This window comes from Diaphorina citri, unplaced genomic scaffold, assembly GCF_000475195.1.
Source record: "Diaphorina citri unplaced genomic scaffold, Diaci psyllid genome assembly version 1.1 scaffold1015, whole genome shotgun sequence".
NCBI classification, from domain to species: Eukaryota; Metazoa; Arthropoda; class Insecta; order Hemiptera; family Psyllidae; genus Diaphorina; species Diaphorina citri.
Genome location: NW_007378445.1, coordinates 34,783 through 58,637, shown reverse-complemented (window position 1 = coordinate 58,637; position 23,855 = coordinate 34,783). Strand labels below are relative to the sequence as shown.

The 23,855-nt window shown below is 37.7% G+C and overlaps 1 long non-coding RNA gene across 1 annotated transcript; it reads right to left on the bottom strand.

Moving 5' to 3' along the window:
• LOC113469283 lies at positions 1 to 22,594 on the bottom strand. Its single transcript, XR_003392745.1, has 3 exons — positions 22,469 to 22,594; positions 22,065 to 22,140; positions 1 to 114 (listed from the first exon to the last, which is right to left on the bottom strand). It is a non-coding gene; the product is annotated as an uncharacterized LOC113469283 (long non-coding RNA).
• Positions 22,595 to 23,855: the final 1,261 nt, after the last annotated feature.

Below are 23,855 nucleotides of genomic sequence, written 5' to 3'. Positions count from 1 at the left end.
AACACGCCTGTGACAAGGTTCAATATTTATTACACCGGGGCGCCACTATCGTCAGAGGATAACTCTCGCTGAACTGCCCAACTTGGAAATTTAAGACCAACGTCAACTGACTTCCTGGAACAAGTTGAAAATTTATATCTCTATAACAAATAGCTTGATATAGCGTTATAATGGATAATATATTCCCTATACCTAACAGATGATTTTATTCTAGCCCATGTATAACGCATAGAATGTTTATTTCTTATCTAAAAACCAGAACTTTTTCGACTAGAAGTCAGAAACAGCTTAGGCCAAAAAAAAAAGAGTGAAGTGGCGAACTTAGCGCAGCTAGCAGTTTAAAAGAAGCAACAACTTCATACCGCACAGAACTGAGAGCAAAAAGCTCTAAGCTCTTTGCTCTCAGCTTCACTCTGTTTTTGTTCTCAGAAACCTTTCATCGCATCGAAGCAAATGATCTCAGAAATAAAGATATGGATAGATCTGTCACATTTTGAAAAGGAATTGGAGCTCTAATGAATTGCTCAATGCTGTCCAAATTAGTTTGCCATGCTGGAGTCAAAATGGGACGTTCGATTCCTAAAGTCTGCAGGAAATTTGTAACCTCTATTATTTTTTCAAAAATAAGTACCTAGGTGGTAAAAATAATAATAATTTATCGGCTCGGTTTTCGGTAATTTGGTAATTCAAATTGGTTCATTTTGACCGACACAATCACAACACGAGGATGCAAATCGTGGATTGTGGAGAAACTTGAACCAAGAGCAACAACCAGTTCCTGGGATCAAATTTACTATTATCACTTTGTTTACTACGAGAACAACAATGGTCCGTGGTCGCCCAGCTTCTAAATACTATCCCAGTTTCCAATCTTCCCATTTGCCGAGCGGGTACCAGCAGGTACCTCTAGCTGTTTAGTAGTACATACTCTATTATACCGGCCACTCAAGCTCAAACTGTCGTCAGACAGTCGGTAAAAGCTTCAGACCTAGGTCTCTCACACCGTCTTAGAGACCTGGGTTGGAAGCTTTTTCCGCCTCACACGTTAAGGCGGTCTGATCTGTCGGACGGTCTGATCGCGAGTGACGGGCATTATCAGAAAATTCAGTACAATTCCCGCGGGGGTCCTCTTGTTGAATAAGCTCTACAATTTACTGCATCACCAAATGGAAATAGGCCAATTACAATACAATCTCTCATTGCCTATCAGACGTCAGTCTCTCGAACGATGCTGTTGTATTGACGTTACTTATCCAAATTTGGCGGTGGGCAGGGCGACTATTATTTTCAGAAGAGAGTTTAACTAAAATTACCAATAGGACCTATAGGTAAATGAGAAGTATGGAACTGGTTCTACTTATCAGCATAAACACAGATCACGTGATGGAGTATGGGCGACAATGTGTTCAGCGCGTGTATCATAATATATATTATGCTGATGGTCATATACCTAGATGTATGTACCGACCTATAGGTAAATGAGAAGTATGGAACTGGTTCTACTTATCAGCATAAACACAGATCACGTGATGGAGTATGGGCGACAATGTGTTGAGCGCGTGTATCATAATATATGCTGATGGTCATATACCTAGATGTATGTACTTATCTATATAATTATGTATATAACTTGCTTCACGTGTGTTAGATTTATATTTACAAAGTGTGGGCATGTTAGGCTCATTCCCCGAATTCGCTCAATGAGGGAAAAAATAGCTCACTCCGCGGAACAAAAAATGCAAAATGCTCATTCCCCGAAATTCGGCAATTGAGCAACTGTAAATAGCTCAGTCCGCGGACTGAATTTATGCAAAAGCTAAAATTGCCGAAATCGGCCATTGAGCATCATGAGATTGAAGAATAAACTGCTCACTCCGCGAAGTGGAAATAAGAAATGCCAGACCGCGGATTGTGCGTTTTGAAAAATGCTCAAAACTATGGGGAAAAAAAACAGGACGTATTTCCGGATAGATTTGAAAAACCGGATACACGATTTTGATGAGTGATCATTTTGACATGCTGAGAGACAATGAAAATATTCCGAAGACAATAAGAAATAGAATGGATGAACTCTCAGTCTTAAATAGAACTGAAGTAGCCAAAAACATTTTTATGAGGGAGAACCAAACGCCGCCCTGGATAATAGCATCCCCCACTATAATTTACCTGTTGAATGAAAACAAGAAATCTTTAATCCCTCAGCAAGCAAGAAATTCTTTTTTAGAATTTAAAAGTCAAAATTTGGACAGTTTGTTCATATTCACTGATGGAACAAAAACGGCAACCAACACGGGTTTCGCTTATGTGAGTGGTGACCTTTGTCAAACTTACAGGCTAAACCCACTATCAAGTATATTTACAGCAGAAAGCTTAGCAATTCTTAAATGCCTAGAATACATAATGTCCTTAGTCATAGTAGACAACTTTAACTTTCGGTCGGTGATTATCTGTTCGGACTCAAGAAGTTCATTAGAAGCTCTCAGAACTCAGTTCACCCTAAACGAAATATCATTTAACATATTATGTACGGTTCACCAATTAAAAGCACGAGATATAAACATAAAGTTCTTATGGATTCCGAGTCATTGTGGTATTGTCGAGAATGAACGAGTAGATCAGGCGGCGAAAAACTCCATTTATGCTCAGCTCTTGAAATCAGTGGTTGTAAAGGATGTAATTATTCAAAGTAAAAAGACGATCTTAAATGAGTGGAAAACTGATTGGTTGGAAAATCAACTTTATGAGAGAAACAAATTACGAGAAATTAAGAAAGACATAAAAACTTGGAAAACAGTTCATTGGAGAAATCGAAGAGATGAAATAGCAGTTTGTAGACTGAGGATTGGACACACGAAACTTACTCAAGAATATTTATTTAAAAAAGATGCCCCACCTGAGTGTCGAACCTGCGGAGTTGTTCTTACCATAAAACATATCTTAACCCAGTGTAAAGCTTATGCAGCATTAAGGAGAAAATGGAAATTAGAGAGTACAATGGAGAAAATTTTACAAGATGATCATGATATTGTTTTGAGATGTATAAATTTTATCAGAGATTCAAAACTTTATTCTAAATTGATGTAATACGGTTATCTGTCAAATAGGTAGTCAATTTAAAACAAAATAATATCGATTGATATAGGATTATTTTATAGGTAGGTTCAAAGATTGTTGAGGTTAAATGTATTTTTATTTGTGTAAATTTTCTATAGAATTGTAATGATAGCAGATGTATGTAAACCCTTGTTGTAAAAAAATATACATCTATAAAATTGTTCAAAAAAAAAAAAAAAACAATACAATCTCTGATTGCCTATCAGACGTCAGTCTTTCAAACGATGCTGTTGTATTGACGTTACGTATCCAAATTTGGCGGTGGGCACGGCGACTATTATTTTCAGAAGAGAGTTTAACTAAATTTATATGACCTGACTTGGATTCGAACCACTAACCTCCAGATCCGAAGTCTACCTTGCTAATTACTACTGATGTTGGTAAGTATCATGAGGTAATAATTTGCTTCTTTCTCTCCAGATCAAACTATTCAATAACATTGATTTCATCACCATAAACACACCCCCTGCAATTTTGCCACAAAATGCTGCTCCTAATAACTAATAACAAAACGTTTATTACAAAATCCACCCTCACTATAACACTGCTCTAAAAATGGTGTGAACATCACACGACTTTCTATTACATTTGCAGAATACGTAGGTATTTGAAAAGAAATAGAAAGTAAAAAATAGAAAGTAAAACCCCTCCCCCGAAAGAGAAAACACTATTCTGCCATCAAAATTCTGAGAAAAATATATATAAATATATAATAATATCTCGGAATACACTCGAGAGCAAAAAAATTGGGATAACTTGCTTTTGAAAATTTTTCAACAGGTATCAACAATAATAGGTATTAACCATTGAAAATAATGGCAACAAGAAAACCAAAGAAGGTTGGTATTTTGAAGGCAACAACAAACATAACACCTGCCTATGACAGCCTAGTCTGCTTGGAGGGTAGAGCGTCTGCCTTGTAAGCGCCAGGTCGCGGGTATGATTTCAGCCTGGGGTAGATACCATCCTAAACAGATAAGGTTCCTTCTTGGAACGGTTGGCTTTCTTACATCCTGTCTTCTTTCTCTCTTCGCTTACGGGACGATAAGACCTTAGCAGTTACTTCCATTGACGTCCTCATGCGTTTCTTGAAAAGAAACAATTTCCTCAAACTCCTTTAGATGGTTATTTTTTTCTCCCTGCAAATGGCCTTGTTGCTAAATTGTATCAAAAATAAATAAATTAAATAATATTCTGGTGCTCTTGTTGACCCAACACCTAACTGGGGAGAATGGTGTGTCTTCTCGCCCATTTGATTTCAAATAATAGCGCCTTGGGTTCAAAAGTTACCTGTCTCCATTTTTAGGGAATTTCTGTCAATTTTTTGGTGCTCTTGTTGACCCAACACCTAACTGGGGAGAATGGTGTGTCTTCTCGCCCATTTGATTTCAAATAATAGCGCCTTGGGTTCAATAGTTGCCTGTCTCCATTTTTAGGGAATTTCTGTCAATTTTCTCTTTCTTCATCTCGGTGTATAGCATAGGAGTTGGCGGCATATTCCATATCCATATCCATACACATCATGATGGATCTTCCTCTTCTTCATTTACACCCTGTACCTATGTAGAAAACATAATGTAGAACTATTGTTTTGTAGTTATATGTCAGGTGAGGTGGGTATGTCATATTTAAATTTGGTGCATATTAAGATTTTGCAGGTTAACATCCAAATTCGTGTATAATTAGTTGACCTCATCTTAAATTAGAGGCTAGAGGTAAGTACCTAATGTGTACCTACATAGTAATACTCAGTATTAGGTAGGTATATACATACATACATAGTAATACTTGCTTATCTATTGCATCAGATTGTTTTGTCAAATCTTCTTTTTCCCTGTCGAAATTTAGAAATCTGATGTTACATCAGTATAACATTGTTACACACAACATGTGAATTGTGAAAACTGTCGCCAAAATTTCTCTCACATTCGGAATTTTACGGACGTCCATGTTAAATTTATCATGTTTTGGCGAAAGAAAGAAAAACTACAGTCTTCAGTGGGAAACAAAATCAAATCTGTTACATCAGTATAACATTGTTACACACAACATGTGAATTGTGAAAACTGTCGCCAAAATTTCTCTCACATTCGGAATTTTACAGACGTCCATGTTAAACTTATCATGTTTTGGCGAAAGAAAGAGCCTTCAGTGGGAAACAAAATTGCTGCCCAAAATTCGATTTCTTCTGTTTTCTCATGTTTTTCTCGATTTTCCGGGTTTAACACTTTGAGTGCTATGTCGGTCATATTGAGAGACAGCCACTTTATTGCGGGGCCATGTCTCTCAAAATGAATGACGTGCAGTCTACCTACAATAAACTTTCTGGACGTCACTTTGTACATATTAGGAGACCTTTGTATAGTTTGGCCTCTAAGGATGATGACATTTTAGGCTTGGCACACGAAGTGTTAAACATTTACAAAAGGGGAAATCCTATGAGGAAAAAACAACGTGAAAAATCTACAACAATATGTCTTCTTTGTTTTACGGCAGAACGGTTAATTTAAAACCGTTCGTTATTCGTTACTGACCCTCACAACACACTTGATTGTTTTATTTATGATCTCTCCGCTCCGGCTAAATTTAAACCTGCCTTTGAGTCCATAGTGTTTTTTTTTCGTATTGCCTTAGCGTTCATTTCCATTTCATATTTCTACCATTTTAGTAGCTGGCCTAGACTAGCTGGGCATTCTCGTAGTGCATGTCAATTTCAAAATAATGAAATCTTAGAGAAAGACTCTCCCGGTTAGTACCTTTCCAGAGGTCTAAGAGAAGTAAAAACTTGGACTGGGCCGGGAATCGAACACGACATCACCAGCATGCAGTCCAGAGTTTTTGTTACATTCGTTACATGTTATTAGCGTCACCGTTCCACTAAGGACGTTTCCGATATTATGTATGTACCTCCGAGTAGAGCGTCCCAAAATAGAAACGGCAGAGTCAATGTCAGGGCTATTATGGACGCTAATACATTTCGATATGGCAAACTACATAGCCAGTTAGCCAGTATAGCCACGTTGTAATAAGGGCCAATAGCCAATGTAGTAAAACAGGGGAAACAACTACATACATACATAGTTCCTGGACCTGCGCTTGGCGGTATTTTGACCGCTTTTGGACAGATTTCGACCGTTTTTTGGCGGTTTTCAGCTATAGCGACAAAACGGTTAAAAATATTGTACAAGTTAGGGTAAAAGAACACTCAAATAAGCATCATTCAATAGGATAAGGAAAGTCGTGCGACCCGGGCAAAAAAATTTTTTTTTTTTTTTTTTTTTTTTTTACTGAGAGTAAGTTTTTTTTCCTTTTCTTTTAAAATGATTGTACCTACATCAAAACGGCTTTTGCGTTGCTTGGAGGATATGTACATTATTTCGCATCCATACCTACCTATAAGGGAAAAGTTTGGTCAGAAAATTTCCTTCCCGGGTGAGACTCGAACCCAGCTCCTTCGAGATGAGAGTCGGTGCTCTTAACCACAAAGGTGGCAGTAAACTTAACTTACTGTAAAGAGTAATGGACTATATAATTATGTATATAACTTGCTTCACGTGTGTTAGATTTATATTTACAAAGTGTGGGCATGTTAGGCTCATTCCCCGAATTCGCTCAATGAGGGAAAAAATAGCTCACTCCGCGGAACAAAAAATGCAAAATGCTCATTCCCCGAAATTCGGCAATTGAGCAACTGTAAATAGCTCAGTCCGCGGACTGAATTTATGCAAAAGCTAAAATTGCCGAAATCGGCCATTGAGCATCATGAGATTGAAGAATAAACTGCTCACTCCGCGAAGTGGAAATAAGAAATGCCAGACCGCGGATTGTGCGTTTTGAAAAATGCTCAAAACTATGGGGAAAAAAAACAGGACGTATTTCCGGATAGATTTGAAAAAAAAAGTGATGCTTTTTTGTACCTACATATTAAAATTTTTATTGTAAAATATTGCAAAAAAAAAAAAAAAAAAAAATGGTGAGAGGAAATCACGCTTAGGACTTCGAAATAAAAGGGGTAAAAAATGAATCTAATAATAAAAATAATAGCATTTTATATTTTTGTATTATTTTTCATACATATGGCTCATTCAGTGAGTGCTCATAGAATTCTGTTCCTATTATTGAACCCTGATTGTAATGATCCTTCCTTCTTCCTTCCTGATCCTGGATCTTTTGAAAAGGACAATGACAACATTTCCTCTGTTTATCTTGTAAGCGAGGTTGAAGGAGTGCTTACTATTATGAGCAAAAGGGTTTTTGTGAACTTTTACTTCCTATTGTAGATACTTCCTTAGGTATCTAGGTCCGAGAGTATAGCAAGATTAGCAAGGTACGGTAAAAGTAATTTAAGTTGTTAAATACTTGTCAAAAATATCGTTTCTCACCATAATATAGCTGTCTCTCTCAATTATATGACCTGACTTGGATTCGAACCACTAACCTCCAGATCCGAAGTCTACCTTGCTAATTACTACTGATGTTGGTAAGTATCATGATGTAATAATTTGCTTCTTTCCCTCCAGATCAAACTATTCAATAACATTAATTTCATCACCATAAACACACCCCCTGCAATTTTGCCACAAAATGCTGTTCCTAATAACTAATAACAAAACGTTTATTACAAAAAATCTACCCTCACTATAACACTGCTCAAAAAAAGCTACGCATCAGCAAAATAGCAAAAATGGGGAGTATCCCCTTCAGCAATGAGCAACGTTTATGTCTTCCCCACTCATAAAATAGGGAACAGACGACACCGAAGCGAATACAATAGTCCGTCCACTATACCTTTTATTATTAGTAATAATAAAGGAAGGACGGACTAAAAAGCTACACATCAGCAAAATAGCAAAAATGGGGAGTATCCCCTTCAGCAATGAGCAACGTTTATGTCTTCCCCACTCATAAAATGTGGGGAGTGCTGTGAAACGATCATAAAATCGAGGAAACTCGGAAAATTTATGTGACGTACAATAACAGTTATTTCGGATTATTTTCCACCGCTTGTCGCATTTTCTTCCTGAGGGTGTGAAACGAAAGCTAAAGCAAAATGATAATAAAAAAATAGGGGACAAAAATGTTCTAATCAGGGCCATAAAACCAAATTATAATACGGGATTATTTGATTATTTTTCCTTTCGCATCTCGGAGCGGGTATGGAGAGAGCTGTAAACTTTACACTAATGGCCCTAGATAGCGAATTGAATTTACACAAATCACCAAACACCACCATTTAAAAAAATGGAAAAAAATGGTGATACTGTTTTTTAGAAAAAAAAGTTGGGTGCTGAAAGGGGGAGAAATACAGAGTTTGTTGATACATTCCTCCAGGACAAGAGAGTCTCCTTCCAACCGAAGAGAGTTAGCTTTCAACAGTTTGCTTTTAGTAAATCTTCTGATTCTTTTCCCCGGTTTTCTCTGCTTTACTCCGAATTCCTCTGCCTTCTTTAGATCCTCTGCCTTTAGCAGCTTCAGCAGATATTGAAAGCATTGTCCACACACTTTCACACAAATATTGCTAGTTTTCGTCTGTAACCCTAGACAAGGGACCCTTACATGGTACCATCCACCGGGCCAGAGAGAGAGTGTCCCTACACGAGAGAGAGGGAGAGAGAGAGAGAGAGAGAGAGAGAGAAATTTTCATGGTCAGCCTAATTAGCTGAATGAGAATTAGCTCGTATCGGAATAAATCAGTGGTATTAGTATATTAGTATCAGCTGTGCATTTGATTGACCTGATGGTGATGAGTCAGTCTATTGAATTCATTCATGTATTCGATTGTTCAATTAATGTACCTACCTACAGAGGGCCAATAAGAAGAAAGGACTAACCCACAAAATACAAAATCCGATTTTTTCAGTTTTTTGGACTAACCCACAGTCTGACACGCACTCTATCCACTAGTAAACGGATTATAGCAATATCAGATGAATTTATTTATTTTAGATATAATAGGCCTTTTGGCAAGGTCTATTTACAGAGTTTTTATAATATAAGACCTAAGTATAGGTACTTAAGATTTAAATATTTACCCAATACTAAATAATTACCTACCTACCTAAAAAAATCTAGATGTATACTATTTTGTTACAGAGATAGAATAATACAAGGGGTGTCAAAGTGTATACAAATTACAATGTCAATGTGTATAAAAGACAAATAAACATACAATATTAATAAATAGTAATAATGAAGTTAGAACCAGCTCTCCAAGACTCCAAATTATCTCAAAACGAGGTATGTATGTGTGGCTTACTTAGTCCATTTTTGATCTTGACTCCTCATATTATGTCCATTCTTGATCTTGGCTGCCCATTGGAATAGGTACTTGACGTTCATAGGGAATGTCCCTAATTATTAGGGACATTTGGCAGTCCTACCTACGCCAAAACTTAAGTTTCATGCCACAATTATTATCTACAACATAATTATTTAGGGATCCTTTTGTTTGGCTTGCCTACGGTAGATTTTCATGAGAGGGAATCCAACCCGTGATGACCATCAGACACCTGACCGATGTACCTGGGCCGTGTTGTTTTTCTAACAAACACACGTATGTAGTTTGGAATCAAATAAACAAAATTGAATGATGAATAATTTGATTTGATTTTCAATGCTATACATACAGGGTGTTTTGCTGTTTTGAAATGAGATGACCTTGGAATTTGCTGACGTCGATCATTCATACTGACAGCAGATATTAACATCAATAAGTTACCATTCAATAGAAATTAACAATAGAACATTTAAAGAAAATTGTCTAGAATTGAGCAGCCTTCTTGGACGAATGGTATCACACGAGGCTTGAAATCCGTAGGTGCCTGGTTCGATCTCCAGAAAGCAGGCTTGGAGTTACCAACAAATGCTTTTGGAGTGGAAAACAATGTCCAGTGTAGCTGGATACTTTCCACACAAGCTTCTAGTGGATGTCTACTAATAAATTCCGCCACTGGCTACGCCATGAGTGGTTATCAAGACACACGTCTGGTAGGTAATTATTAAAGCAAATAGATTGTGTTGCATTACACCAAGTACCTAGGTTTACACATGCTCTGAGTGCACCCCTAAATCCAAGTATAATTTTTTTCACGAGAGATCAACCCCTACCCAAAGTTTTGACTTTTCGCCAAAATAGCACATCCGTAAATTGAATTTCCCCTGAAATATGCCGAAAACTGAAACTCTCAAACTGAAAACGCATCATCATGTTTCACCAGGTAGGAAATAGGTACCTACCTATTTACCTACAAATCTATATCTAGTGCATTCAAATTAACATTATTGTTCTCTCCATTGATTCAGCTTTTCAATTTTCAATTCATTCCTTCACAATGACATTTTCCAGGGGATATCTAGGGGGGGGGGATTAGAGAGAGGGAGAAAATTTTCATTGATCGATACCGGGGTCGCCTTACCAATTTGTTGACTTTTACTGAAGAGTTAATTAAAAATAATAATAAAAACATGAAAAGAAAAAGGTACTGAAGCAATCTGTGTGATCTGTGTCGTCAGCCACTCGTCACATAGCCATACCATTGATGTCTCTCATCAATTCTCTACAATTCCTGTAAAATTAGCTTGCATTTTTGATGCAGACAGTGGCGTAGCGTGTATGTATGGCGTGTATGGCGGCCATACAACTCAAAAGTTCACTCTAGTGCCCATAAATTAATATTAATGGCATGTACTGTGATGGGACTTGGTAGATCTGTGCATGAGCGCTACACGCCCTACACTTGAATTTAGACCACGCTACGCCACTGCAGATATTTTGGTAAATTGAGCTGTTTGTTAGCTGCGTGATTGCGAAACTCTTTTGAATTCATGTGTGGAATCACCTCCGCAATAATACTGATAAGTATTGATTTTAGGCGGTTTCCCGCAGGCCCCGATTTTCACACCATCCCTGTCCTAACTACATCCGGAGTTGGTAAAAAAATTAACATAAGAATTTCTGATTACATATTCAAGTAAACAACTACCTAGCTATTTTTACTTTCTATTACTACAGTATAGCGGAGCTATACTAGTAATGAAAGTATTGCAATCGGTCCAAATTTTCAAAATCGGGAAATGGTTGGAAATATCCGTTTTGGGATCCCCTGATGTCAAAAAAGTGATTTTTAGCCCATGGTCTGTACGTAACGTTAGAGCGATGAAATTTGGTATGCTATCCCGGTATGGTCTAAGGACGCGACTGTAACAATTTGGTAAAAATCGGATTGTCACCCATCCTGATATTAACCAAAGTCATTTTTGCTTAACCCTTATTTCGTATAAACGGTAAGAGACATCGAAAACATTTGGTCATTTGGATGTGAATATTCTAATCAATGTGATTTTTCACGCCGAATCGAATGGTGCTACTTTTAGTACTGTTTGACTTACGGTTGAGAAGTTGCGGGTTCGATACTTCCCTGTGTCGACAAATTTCCCTTTTATTTGTGAACCGTTACCAAATAAGCAAGTGAATAGTTGATCCCATGTGATTTTTCACGCGGAATCGAATGGTGAAACTTTTAGAACTGTCCGACTTAATGTAATAGAAAGTCGTGTGATGTTCACACCAGATTTTTTTTCGCTGTTTTTCCTGTTAACGTCTGACCGGTGTAATTTGTCAACAAAACTGGTACTTAGCGAGGCAGAGGTAGGTAGAGCTGCGGCCTTTTTAGTCCGTCCTTCCTTTATTAAATTATAATAGTAATAATAAAAGGTATAGTGGACGGACTGTTGTATTCGCTTCGGTGTCGTCTGTCTGTCTGTCCCCATAGAAGGACATATCCAAACCTGGTCGACCTATATATCAAATTAAAGGTCTTTTTACCAGGAACACGAAAGTGGTGGTGCAAATTTTGTCCAGAGAACCAAAAAGTCAAAAAACCAGAAAAAATGGTTTTGGGGGATTTTTTTTTCTTATTTTTTCACACAAATGAGCTCTGATCTTGAAATTTGTCGCGACGACCTATGAGACTGGTTTTAGGTCATCTATGTTAAGCTACGCCGAGCCAGGCCAATAAATGGATGGGTGACTTAAAAATTATATTGGTAGTCATTAGGAAACATTAAAAGGAATAAAGGAAGAACGGTCTCTAGTCTTGATTACCTATAAATCATTAAATGAAAGTATGTAGGCACATACATTATGTAGTAATAGGGAGCGGGAAGCGCAACCCTATGCTCAACCCCGCGAAGCCTCGGGAGCGCGATGCGCGACCATATGCACAACCCCACGAAGCCCCGGTAGCGCGCAGCGCGACCTTATACCCAACCTCCCGAGCACGCAGTGTAAGTAATAATATAAACTGAATATTAAACAAAATAGGTAGGTACATAGGTAGGGAGGGGGAGGAAGGTAAGATGGGAAGAGGAGGAGAGGGAGAGGAGAGGTGGAGGAGGGAGTTGGAAAGAAAAGTAGAATAAAGTGAAGTATTTTGTGCAGTAAATAAATAATAATAATAAACTGAATATTAAACAAAATAGGTAGGTACATACATAGGTACTAATTTTCTTTAACCACGGTCGAGTAAACTACGGGCTAAAAAATTCCCGGAGGGACGGACCCAGCTTGTTTGTGTTGATAAAGTTAATTGATAAATAAACATACCTAGCAACCTGTAGGCATTACACATGTTTCCGATGACATTTTTTTTTACACTTTCGGTCGGTGATTATCTGTTCGGACTCAAGAAGTTCATTAGAAGCTCTCAGAACTCAGTTCACCCTAAACGAAATATCATTTAATATATTATGTACTGTTCACCAATTAAAAGCACGAGATATAAACATAAAGTTCTTATGGATCCCGAGTCATTGTGGTATTGTCGAGAATGAACGAGTAGATCAGGCGGCGAAAAACTCCATTTATGCTCAGCTCTTGAAATCAGTGGTTGTAAAGGATGTAATTATTCAAAGTAAAAAGACGATCTTAAATGAGTGGAAAACTGATTGGTTGGAAAACTGACGTACAATAACAGTTATTTCGGATTATTTTCCACCGCTTGTCGCATTTTCTTCCTGAGGGTGTGAAACGAAAGCTAAAGCAAAATAATAATAAAAAAATAGGGGACAAAAATGTTCTAATCAGGGCCATAAAACCAAATTATAATAATACGGGATTATTTGATTATTTTTCCTTTCGCTTCTCGGAGCGGGTATAGAGAGAGCTGTAAACTTTACACTAATGGCCCTAAATAGCGAATAGAATTTACACAAATCATCAAACACCACCATTTAAAAAAATGGAAAAAAATGGTGATACTGTTTTTAGAAAAAAAAGTTGGGTGCTGAAAGGGGGAGAAATACAGAGTTTGTTGATACGTACCTCCAGGACAAGAGAGTCTCCTTCCAACCGAAGAGAGTTAGCTTTCAACAGTTTGCTTTTAGTAAATCTTCTGATTCTTTTTCCCGGTTTTCTCTGCTTTACTCCGAATTCCTCTGCCTTTAGCAGCTTCAGCAGATATTAAAAGCATTGTCCACACACTTTCACACAAATATTGGATTTCATTGGCTAGTTTTCGTCTGTAACCCTAGACAAGGGACCCTTACATGGTACCATCCACTGGGCCAGTGGAACCAAGGTTTTTTAGTGAGGTGTTACTCCTCTCCCTCCACACTTCTTGTCTACTTAAGACAAGCTTGGGACGGGCGTAGCGGTGTTATCTGAAACTTAGAAGCGGTGTTAGTAAATTCGTCATGAAGACAAATGCGATTCCGCCCGAGCTCCTTCACCAACCTTTCCATGTCCGATATCCTCAAAGATGACCCTTCTTCCATTGACGTCCTCATGCGTTTCTTGAAAAGAAACAATTTCCTCAAACTCCTTTAGATGGTTATTTTTTTCTCCCTGCAAATGGCCGTGTTGCTAAATTGTATCAAAAATAAATAAATAAATAATATTCTGGTGCTCTTGTTGACCCAACACCTAACTGGGGAGAATGGTGTGTCTTCTCGCCCATTTGATTTCAAATAATAGCGCCTTGGGTTCAAAAGTTACCTGTCTCCATTTTTAGGGAATTTCTGTCAATTTTTTCTTTCTTCATCTCGGTGTATAGCATAGGAGTTGGCGGCATATTCCATATCCATATCCATACACATCATGATGGATCTTCCTCTTCTTCATTTACACCCTGTACCTATGTAGAAAACATAATGTAGAACTATTGTTTTGTAGTTATATGTCAGGTGAGGTGGGTATGTCATATTTAAATTTGGTGCATATTAAGATTTTGCAGGTTAACATCCAAATTCGTGTATAATTAGTTGACCTCATCTTAATTAGAGGCTAGAGGTAAGTAATATGTACCTACATAGTAATACTCAGTATTAGGTAGGTATATACATACATAGTAATACTTACTTATCTATTGCATCAGATTGTTTTGTCAAATCTTCTTTTTCCCTGTCGAAATTTAGAAATCTGTTACATCAGTATAACATTGTTACACACAACATGTGAATTGTGAAAACTGTCGCCAAAATTTCTCTCACATTCGGAATTTTACGGACGTCCATGTTAAATTTATCATGTTTTGGCGAAAGAAAGAAAAACTACAGTCTTCAGTGGGAAACAAAATCAGATTTCTTCTGTTTTCTCATGTTTTTCTCGATTTTCCGGGTTTAACACTTTGAGTGCTATGTCGGTCATATTGAGAGACAGCCACTTTATTGCGGGGCCATGTCTCTCAAAATGAATGACGTGCAGTCTACCTACAATAAACTTTCTGGACGTCACTTTGTACATATTAGGAGACCTTTGTATAGTTTGGCCTCTAAGGATGATGACATTTTAGGCTTGGCACACGAAGTGTTAAACATTTACAAAAGGGGAAATCCTATGAGGAAAAAACAACGTGAAAAATCTACAACAATATGTCTTCTTTGTTTTACGGCAGAACGGTTAATTTAAAACCGTTCGTTATTCGTTACTGACCCTCACAACACACTTGATTGTTTTATTTATGATCTCTCCGCTCCGGCTAAATTTAAACCTGCCTTTGAGTCCATAGTGTTTTTTTTTCGTATTGCCTTAGCGTTCATTTCCATTTCATATTTCTACCATTTTAGTAGCTGGCCTAGACTAGCTGGGCATTCTCGTAGTGCATGTCAATTTCAAAATAATGAAATCTTAGAGAAAGACTCTCCCGGTTAGTACCTTTCCAGAGGTCTAAGAGAAGTAAAAACTTGGACTGGGCCGGGAATCGAACACGACATCACCAGCATGCAGTCCAGAGTTTTTGTTACATTCGTTACATGTTATTAGCGTCACCGTTCCACTAAGGACGTTTCCGATATTATGTATGTACCTCCGAGTAGAGCGTCCCAAAATAGAAACGGCAGAGTCAATGTCAGGGCTATTATGGACGCTAATACATTTCGATATGGCAAACTACATAGCCAGTTAGCCAGTATAGCCACGTTATAATAAGGGCCAATAGCCAATATCGTAAAACAGGGGAAACAACTACATAGTTCCTGGACGGTATTTTGTGGACAGATTTCGACCCAAATGTGACAAGGATGCGACACGAAACTTTTGGTTGAGATGGTTGCTGCGCTTGGCGGTATTTTGACCGCTTTTGGACAGATTTCGACCGTTTTTTGGCGGTTTTCAGCTATAAAACGGTTAGAGATATTGTACAAGTTAGGGTAAAAGAACACTCAAATAAGCATCATTCAATAGGATAAGGAAAGTCGGGTGATGTTCACACCAGGTTTTTTGGACTAACCCACAGTCTGACACGCACCCTATCCACTAGTAAACGGATTATAGCAATATCAGATGAAGTTTAGAAGTTATTAGAACTAGCTCTCCAAGACTCCAAATTATCTCAAAACGAGGTATGTATGTGTGTGGCTTACTTAGTCCATTCTTGATCTTGGCTCCCCATAGCCCATAGGAATAGGTACTTGCCGTTCATAGGGAATGTCCCTAATTATTAGGGACATTTGACAGTCCTACCAACGCCAAAACTCAAGTTTCATGCCACAATTATTATCTACAACATAATTATTTAGGGATTCTTTTGTTTGGCTTGCCTACGGTAGATTTTCATGAGAGGGAATCCAACCCGTGACCATCGGACACCTGACCGATATACCTACCTGGGCCGTGTTGTTTTTCCAACAAACACACGTATGTAGTTTGGAATCAAACAAACAAAATTGAATGATGAATAATTTGATTTGATTTTCAATGCTATACATTTACAGGGTGTTTTGCTGTTTTGAAATGAGATGACCTTGGAATTTGCTGACGTCAATCATTCATACTGACAGCAGATATTAACATCAATAAGTTACCATTCAATAGAAATTGTCATAGGTCATGTTATCACCAATAGACAGACAAGGCTGAGTGCACCCCTAAATCCAAGTATAATTTTTTTCACGAGAGATCAACCCCTACCCAAAGTTTTGACTTTTCGCCAAAATAGCACATTCGTAAATTGAATTTCCCCTAAAATATGCCGAAAACTGAAACTCTCAAACTGAAAACGCATCATCATGTTTCCACCAGGTAGGAAATAGGTAGGTACCTATAATGAAGCAGAATGATAGATTGACAGACTATGAAGTCTTTTCTTTCTTGAAGCTGTGTCCACATTAATGTAGGTAATTGTAATATGACTAGGTATGTCTAGCTGATGATAATGAAACTTATACTACTGGAAGGTGTCTTATACTGTTACCTATAGGTAGTACCTAGGTATCAATGTCAGAAGTTGATTGAACCATTCAATAATGATATTAATAAATTTTCAATTAAAAGTGCATCGCTACGTTCAAGTCGTTTGTCTCAATAGTTACTTATTTACCTATTGATAACGGATCGACCACTTAAGTATGAAGTACTTACCTCCTATATCCACTCATTACCTCCCCATCCTTCTGTCTGATTGAGTGATGAGTATTGCCAAGGCCTTCTGCATAGAACTTGGCACCGGTATTCAATACAGGGCGTTCATAAAGTCCCCGTATCTCCTCGTCGACCTGATGAGAGGCATCCGGTACGACACAGACTTGTAAAGTCCAATAATGGCATTATAACTGAGGAGTCTTTCGCATATTTATCCTTCTGGAGACAATCTTTAAAAGGTTTACACAAATCCTTGTACCTACTTGAATTCCAAACCCCAAATTGTTCAACAGCTTACATGTCCCGGGTTTGATGTATCGAGATGTTCAGACCACACGGTACGAGTCCGGGGTCTCAAGACTTTCTGAGCACACTGTACTGTACCTACTTGAATTCCAAACCCCAAATTGTTCAACAGCTTACATGTCCCGGGTTTGATGTATCGAGATGTTCAGACCACACGGTACAAGTCCGGGGTCTCAAGACTTTCTGAGCACACTGTACATAATATCTGGCCACACGGTTAATACCATTATTAATAATACTTTGTCTCTTTATCATGCTCCCACTGTGTGATAGACACTATGTCTCCTCTGATCTATAGTGGCGATCCCGTGAATAGAATAATTTTTGATGCATACATAGATATATGTATCTACTATTTAGATAGAATTATTGAAAGTAGAATAAAATACACTTGGATTAGATAAATTCGTCTAAGCTCAACTTTCGTGATCCTGGTAAAAAGACCTTTAATTTGATATATAGGTCGACCAGGTTTGGATAAGTCCTTCTATGCTATGGGAACAGACAGACAGACAGACAGACAGACAGACAATGTCTTCTTTGTTTTACGGCAGAACGGTTAATTTAAAACCGTTCGTTATTCGTTACTGACCCTCACAACACACTTGATTGTTTTATTTGTGGGATAATTTATGATCTCTCCGCTCCGGCTAAATTTAAACCTGCCTTTGAGTCCATAGTGTTTTTTTTTTTTCGTATTGCCTTAGCGTTCATTTCTATTTCATATTTCTACTCTGCGGACCATTTTAGTAGCTGGGCATTCTCGTAGTGCATGTCAATTTCAAAATAATGAAATCTAGAGAAAGACTCTCCCGGTTAGTACCTTTCCAGAGGTCTAAGAGAAGTAAAAACTTGGACTGGGCCGGGAATCGAACACGACATCACCAGCATGCAGTCCAGAGTTTTTGTTACATTCGTTACATGTTATTAGCGTCACCGTTCCACTAAGGACGTTTCCGATATTATGTATGTACCTCCGAGTAGAGCGTCCCAAAATAGAAACGGCAGAGTCAATGTCAGGGCTATTATGGACGCTAATACATTTCGATATGGCAAACTACATAGCCAGTTAGCCAGTATAGCCACGTTGTAATAAGGGCCAATAGCCAATGTAGTAAAACAGGGGAAACAACTACATACACGACACCGAAGCGAATACAATAGTCCGTCCCTTATACCTTTTTATTACTATTGTAATAATAAAGGAAGGACGGACTAAAAAAGGTACTGAAACAATCTGTGTGATCTGTGTCGTCAGCCACTCGTCACATACTCGTACATTTAATTTCAATTTCAAATTTCAAATTTTAATTTCAATTATATTTTATTACAATATTATGGCATGTTACATGTAATTTACAAAATTCCTTAAATCTACTTGTATGAGGTAATACATACCCATCCCATTGATGTCTCTCATCAATTCTCTACACTTTCTGTAAAATTAGGTTGCATTTTTGATGCCGATATTTTGGTAAACTGAGCTGTTTGTTAGCTGTGTGATTGCGAAACTCTTTTGAATTAATGTGTGGAATCACCTCCGCAATAATACTGATAAGTATTGATTTTAGGCGGTTTCCCACAGGCCCCGATTTTCACACCATCCCTGTCCTAAATACATCCGGAGTTGGTAAAAAAATTAACATAAGAATTTCTGATTACATATTCAAGTAAACAATTTGAATAGTTGATCCCATGTGATTTTTCACGCGGAATCGAATGGTGAAACTTTTAGAACTGTCCGACTTAATGTAATAGAAAGTCGTGTGATGTTCACACCAGATTTTTTTTCGCTGTTTTTCCTGTTAACGTCTGACCGGTGTAATTTGTCAACAAAACTGGTACTTAGCGAGGCAGAGGTAGGTAGAGCTGCGGCCTTTTTAGTCCGTCCTTCCTTTATTAAATTACAATAGTAATAATAAAAGGTATAGTGGACGGACTATTGTATTCGCTTCGGTGTCGTCTGTCCCCATAGAAGGACATATCCAAACCTGGTCAACCTATGCGAAGCGGGACCCTATGTTCAACCCCGCGAATCCCCGGGAGCGCGAAGCGCGACCATATGCACAACCCCACGAAGCCCCGGGAGCGCGCAGCGCGACCTTATATATACCCAACCTCCCGAGCACGCAGTGTAAGTAATAATATAAACTGAATATTAAACAAAATATGTAGGTACATATGTAGATACTAATTTGCTTTAACCACGATCGAGTAAACTACGGGTTAAAAAATTCCCGGAGGGACGGACCCAGCTTGTTTGTGTTGACAAAGTTAATTGATAAATAAACATACCTAGCAACCTGTAGGCAATTACACATGTTTCCGATGACATTTTTTTTTCTCCATAATAACATCTTTCTCGTTATTTTTATTACCTAGGTACCTGTTTTTTCAGCTCGCTTTTTTTTTTCTTTTCTTTCTTTGAGTAATGAGTAGGTAATGAAGCAGAATGATAGATTGACAGACTATGAAGTCTTTTCTTTCTTGAAGCTGTGTCCACATTAATGTAGGTAATTGTAATATGACTAGGTATGTCTAGCTGATGATAATGAAACTTATACTACTGGAAGGTGTCTTATACTGTTACCTATAGGTAGTACCTAGGTATCAATGTCAGAAGTTGATTGAACCATTCAATAATGATATTAATAAATTTTCAATTAAAAGTGCATCGCTACGTTCAAGTCGTTTGTCTCAATAGTTACTTATTTACCTATTGATAACGGATCGACCACTTAAGTATGAAGTACTTACCTCCTATATCCACTCATTACCTCCCCATCCTTCTGTCTGATTGAGTGATGAGTATTGCCAAGGCCTTCTGCATAGAACTTGGCACCGGTATTCAATACAGGACGTTCATAAAGTCCTCGTATCTCCTCGTCGACCTGATGAGAGGCATCCGGTACGACACAGACTTGTAAAGTCCAATAATGGCATTATAACAGATTACTGATACTGTTACCTATAGGTAGTACCTAGGTATCAATGTCAGAAGTTGATTGAACCATTCAATAATGATATTAATAAATTTTCAATTAAATGTGCATCGCTACGTTCAAGTCGTTTGTCTCAATAGTTACTTATTTACCTATTGATAACGGATCGACCACTTAAGTATTAAGTACTTATCTCCTATATCCACTCATTACCTCAAAATGTGAAAAAAATCCCCCAAAAACCAGTTTTTTTGGTTTTTTGGCTTTATGGTTTTCTGGACAAAATTTGCACCACCATTTCCGTAATCCTGGTAAAAAGACCTTTAATTTGATATATAGGTCGACTAGGTTTGGATAAGTCCTTCTATGGGGACAGACAGACCGACAGACAGACCGACAGACATACCACACACAGACGACACCGAAGCGAATACAATAGTCCGTCCCTTATACCTTTTTATTACTATTGTAATAATAAAGGAAGGACGGACTAAAAAATGGGCCAACATTGACTCACTGTCTCAAGATAGGTATTATTCTTTGTTGAGAAAAAAATTACCTACCTAGGTATATTGAATCAAGTAGAAAATGATGACCACATCACGTCACTTTGTCTGAGACGACACCGAGGCGAATACAATAGTCCGTCCCTTATACCTTTTTATTACTATTGTAATGATAAAGGAAGGACGGACTAAAAATTACCTACCCAGGTATATTATTTAATCAAGTACAAAATGATGACCACACGTCACTTTGTCTCCAAATCTACCAAACAAGGAGTAAAGAGGAATTATGAGGAGGGGGGGCATGGTAATAAAATACACAGAGCCATACTAAATTAAACACCTCCCCTGCCCACTTCAAACGTAGGCCCTGCTCTTATATTTATGGGTATCCTGAGGTGTTTTTCAACCCTCAGCCCATGGGAGCTTGGGCGGGCCCTTATCTTGGACACTGGAAAACTTTCTGACACCAGCAGAAGTTTGAAATTGGACAGCTGTGGATAATTGTGGGAGGAAGTGTGTTTGACTTCCAAGTTGAAAATGTCAAAACTGTTTCAATACTTTCGAGTTTATCGAATGCCCGGGGGTTAATTGACAGTTTTTTTTTAGAGAGAGAGAGAGAGAGAGAGAGAGAGAGAGAGAGAGAGAGAGAGAGAGAGGAATAATTTTCGAGTTTTTGTTTTGAATGTGATGTCACCAACGGTTACTACTCGGATAAAAGTTCAATCAGGAATTAACTTTCAGTTCCAAGGGAAACCACTACATACATATTAGATTTTTACTGTCGAGTCTTATCTTTCGTCGAATATAAATTTTATCTTGATTTTGCTAAAACTATTTCAAATGCCCTAACATTATACTTGTGAAATGTAATGAATACCATCGTAAGGCGTATGTATTTTACGTCAATATGGGTTTTCAAATTGTGGTTTTATAAAGAAGCGAAATATGAGGTAGGCATTGCAATCGTTTACATAATTAGACATCGTAATTAGACAAGCCATTCGTTCAGTTTCTGCTATCTGGATGTTAGTGTTCTCAGTATTTTTTCTCATCTATTTCATTCGTGGAGCTATTCCGTTGAGATTTTCAGTACCAAATTAGCAAATCTCGAATATCTCAAGAGATAGAACTTTAAAATCGTTATCCGCGGGTCTGGACTTCGAATCCCAGTGGCATTATGAAAATTTAGTAGCGTTATTTCGAGGTAGGTAGTTGGAAGTTAACAATAGGTAGATAGGTAATCTCCCTACAGCAGGACAGAGATGAAAATGAATAGCAAAATATTGTCATTGGCAGATTTCAGTAGTGACGATTAACTGTAGAAGTTACGGGCCTCACCTTCAAAATATTCCCCTCATCCTTATCCTGACCTGTGAATATGGCATGCCCTTGAACTTCCTCCTCAGATTATATCCTGGCACATAGAGAAATTTATTATTAATCTTTGTCAGAGAATTAGTGGATGTGCTACTTCTACAGCAATGATTATTATGGTACAGATTGCACTACAGTAAAAGTGACACATCCACCAATTCTGATTCAAAGTGATAAGAAGTATTCTTTTTTTTGCTGGAAATCTGTTCAGGAGTTACGCCGAAACTTACCTTGTTCGTTCTACCAATGATTATTATGGTACAGATTGCACTACAGTAAAAGTGACACATCCACCAATTCTGATTCAAAGTGATAAGAAGTATTCTTTTTTTGCTGGAAATCTGTTCAGGAGTTACGCTGAAACTTACTTTGTTCGTTCTATAAGAGATACAAACTTTCGGCCCGACCAACTTCCTCACGTTTTTATGTTAACGTCATTTGTGCTGCTATAATCAGGAAACTGAAAACTGTTAATGTGGATTTCATTTGTGTAAACAAAACCTAATGGTGTATTCATTGTCCAGGCCTCTGTCGTCACCTAAGCTTCATATTGGGCTTGCTATTTCTCGAACTCAACTATTGCTATTCCTTTAGCAAGAGAAATTTCAGGCTGGTATCCTCCTTGTAAAGTCCCCCAGGCAGACCAGTGACAATAGAACATTTAAAGAAAATTGTCTAGAATTGAGCAGCCTTCTTGGACGAATGGTATCACACGAGGCTTGAAATCCGTAGGTGCCGGGTTCGATCTCCAGAGAGCAAGCTTGGAGTTACCAACAAATACTTTTGGAGTGGAAAACAATGTCCAGTGTAGCTGGATACTTTCCACACAAGCTTCTAGTGGATGTCTACTAATAAATTCCGCCACTGGCTACGCCATGAGTGGTTATCAAGACACACGTCTGGTAATTAAAGCAAATAGATTGTGTTGAATTACACCAAGTACCTAGGTTTACACATGCCTGGTCTACACACGCTGTTGAATATTGCGAGTGATAAAATAATTACTTTATTATTGCCATTATCACAACTGAATACCTCTTATCCCATGTTTTTAACATAATCACCTAATTTTGCATTGTTGACATGATTTTATAGGAAATTGTTACACACAAAATCAAGCAAACAGTCAGTACCTATATCTAGACTAAAGTACCTGCCCATTTCTATTTACCTATATTCAGTCAGGAGTTGGATTGTAGTTTTGACATCTCCACCAATAGGTAGATTGGTGTTGTAGTTTTGGCATCTCCACTAATATTCTTGCCGTAGTTGAGAAACTCTATATATACTAGTATCATTGGTTTTTTTTTGTGGTTTTGACATCTCCACTATTAATATTAGTAGTGGGTGTAACAAGTTCTTCAGATGCAAGTTCAACTTTATTTGTTACCTACCTAAATTTTCAACTCGTTTATCCTTAAAATTTTCTACTCTTCCTCTCTCTCTCTCTCACACACACACTCTTTCTCTCTCTCTCTCTTGCATCCAATATGTGAGAGGTTATTAAATCGGCATCAATTTTATTATTCTTATTATCACAATATCATTTTTATTATTAAACCATTAGATCAAACTTTATTTACAAAATAAATATATACAAATAGTAACAAAATTTATAGGTAGGTACAAAATAAAGTTTGATCAAGGATGGGGTTAATATCCTATTTATCATTATTGCCATCATCATTAGTGTCAAAAACAGGGTTTTTTGAAATTCAGGAAAGCAAAGAGAAGGAGGAGAGAGAGTGAAGGGGA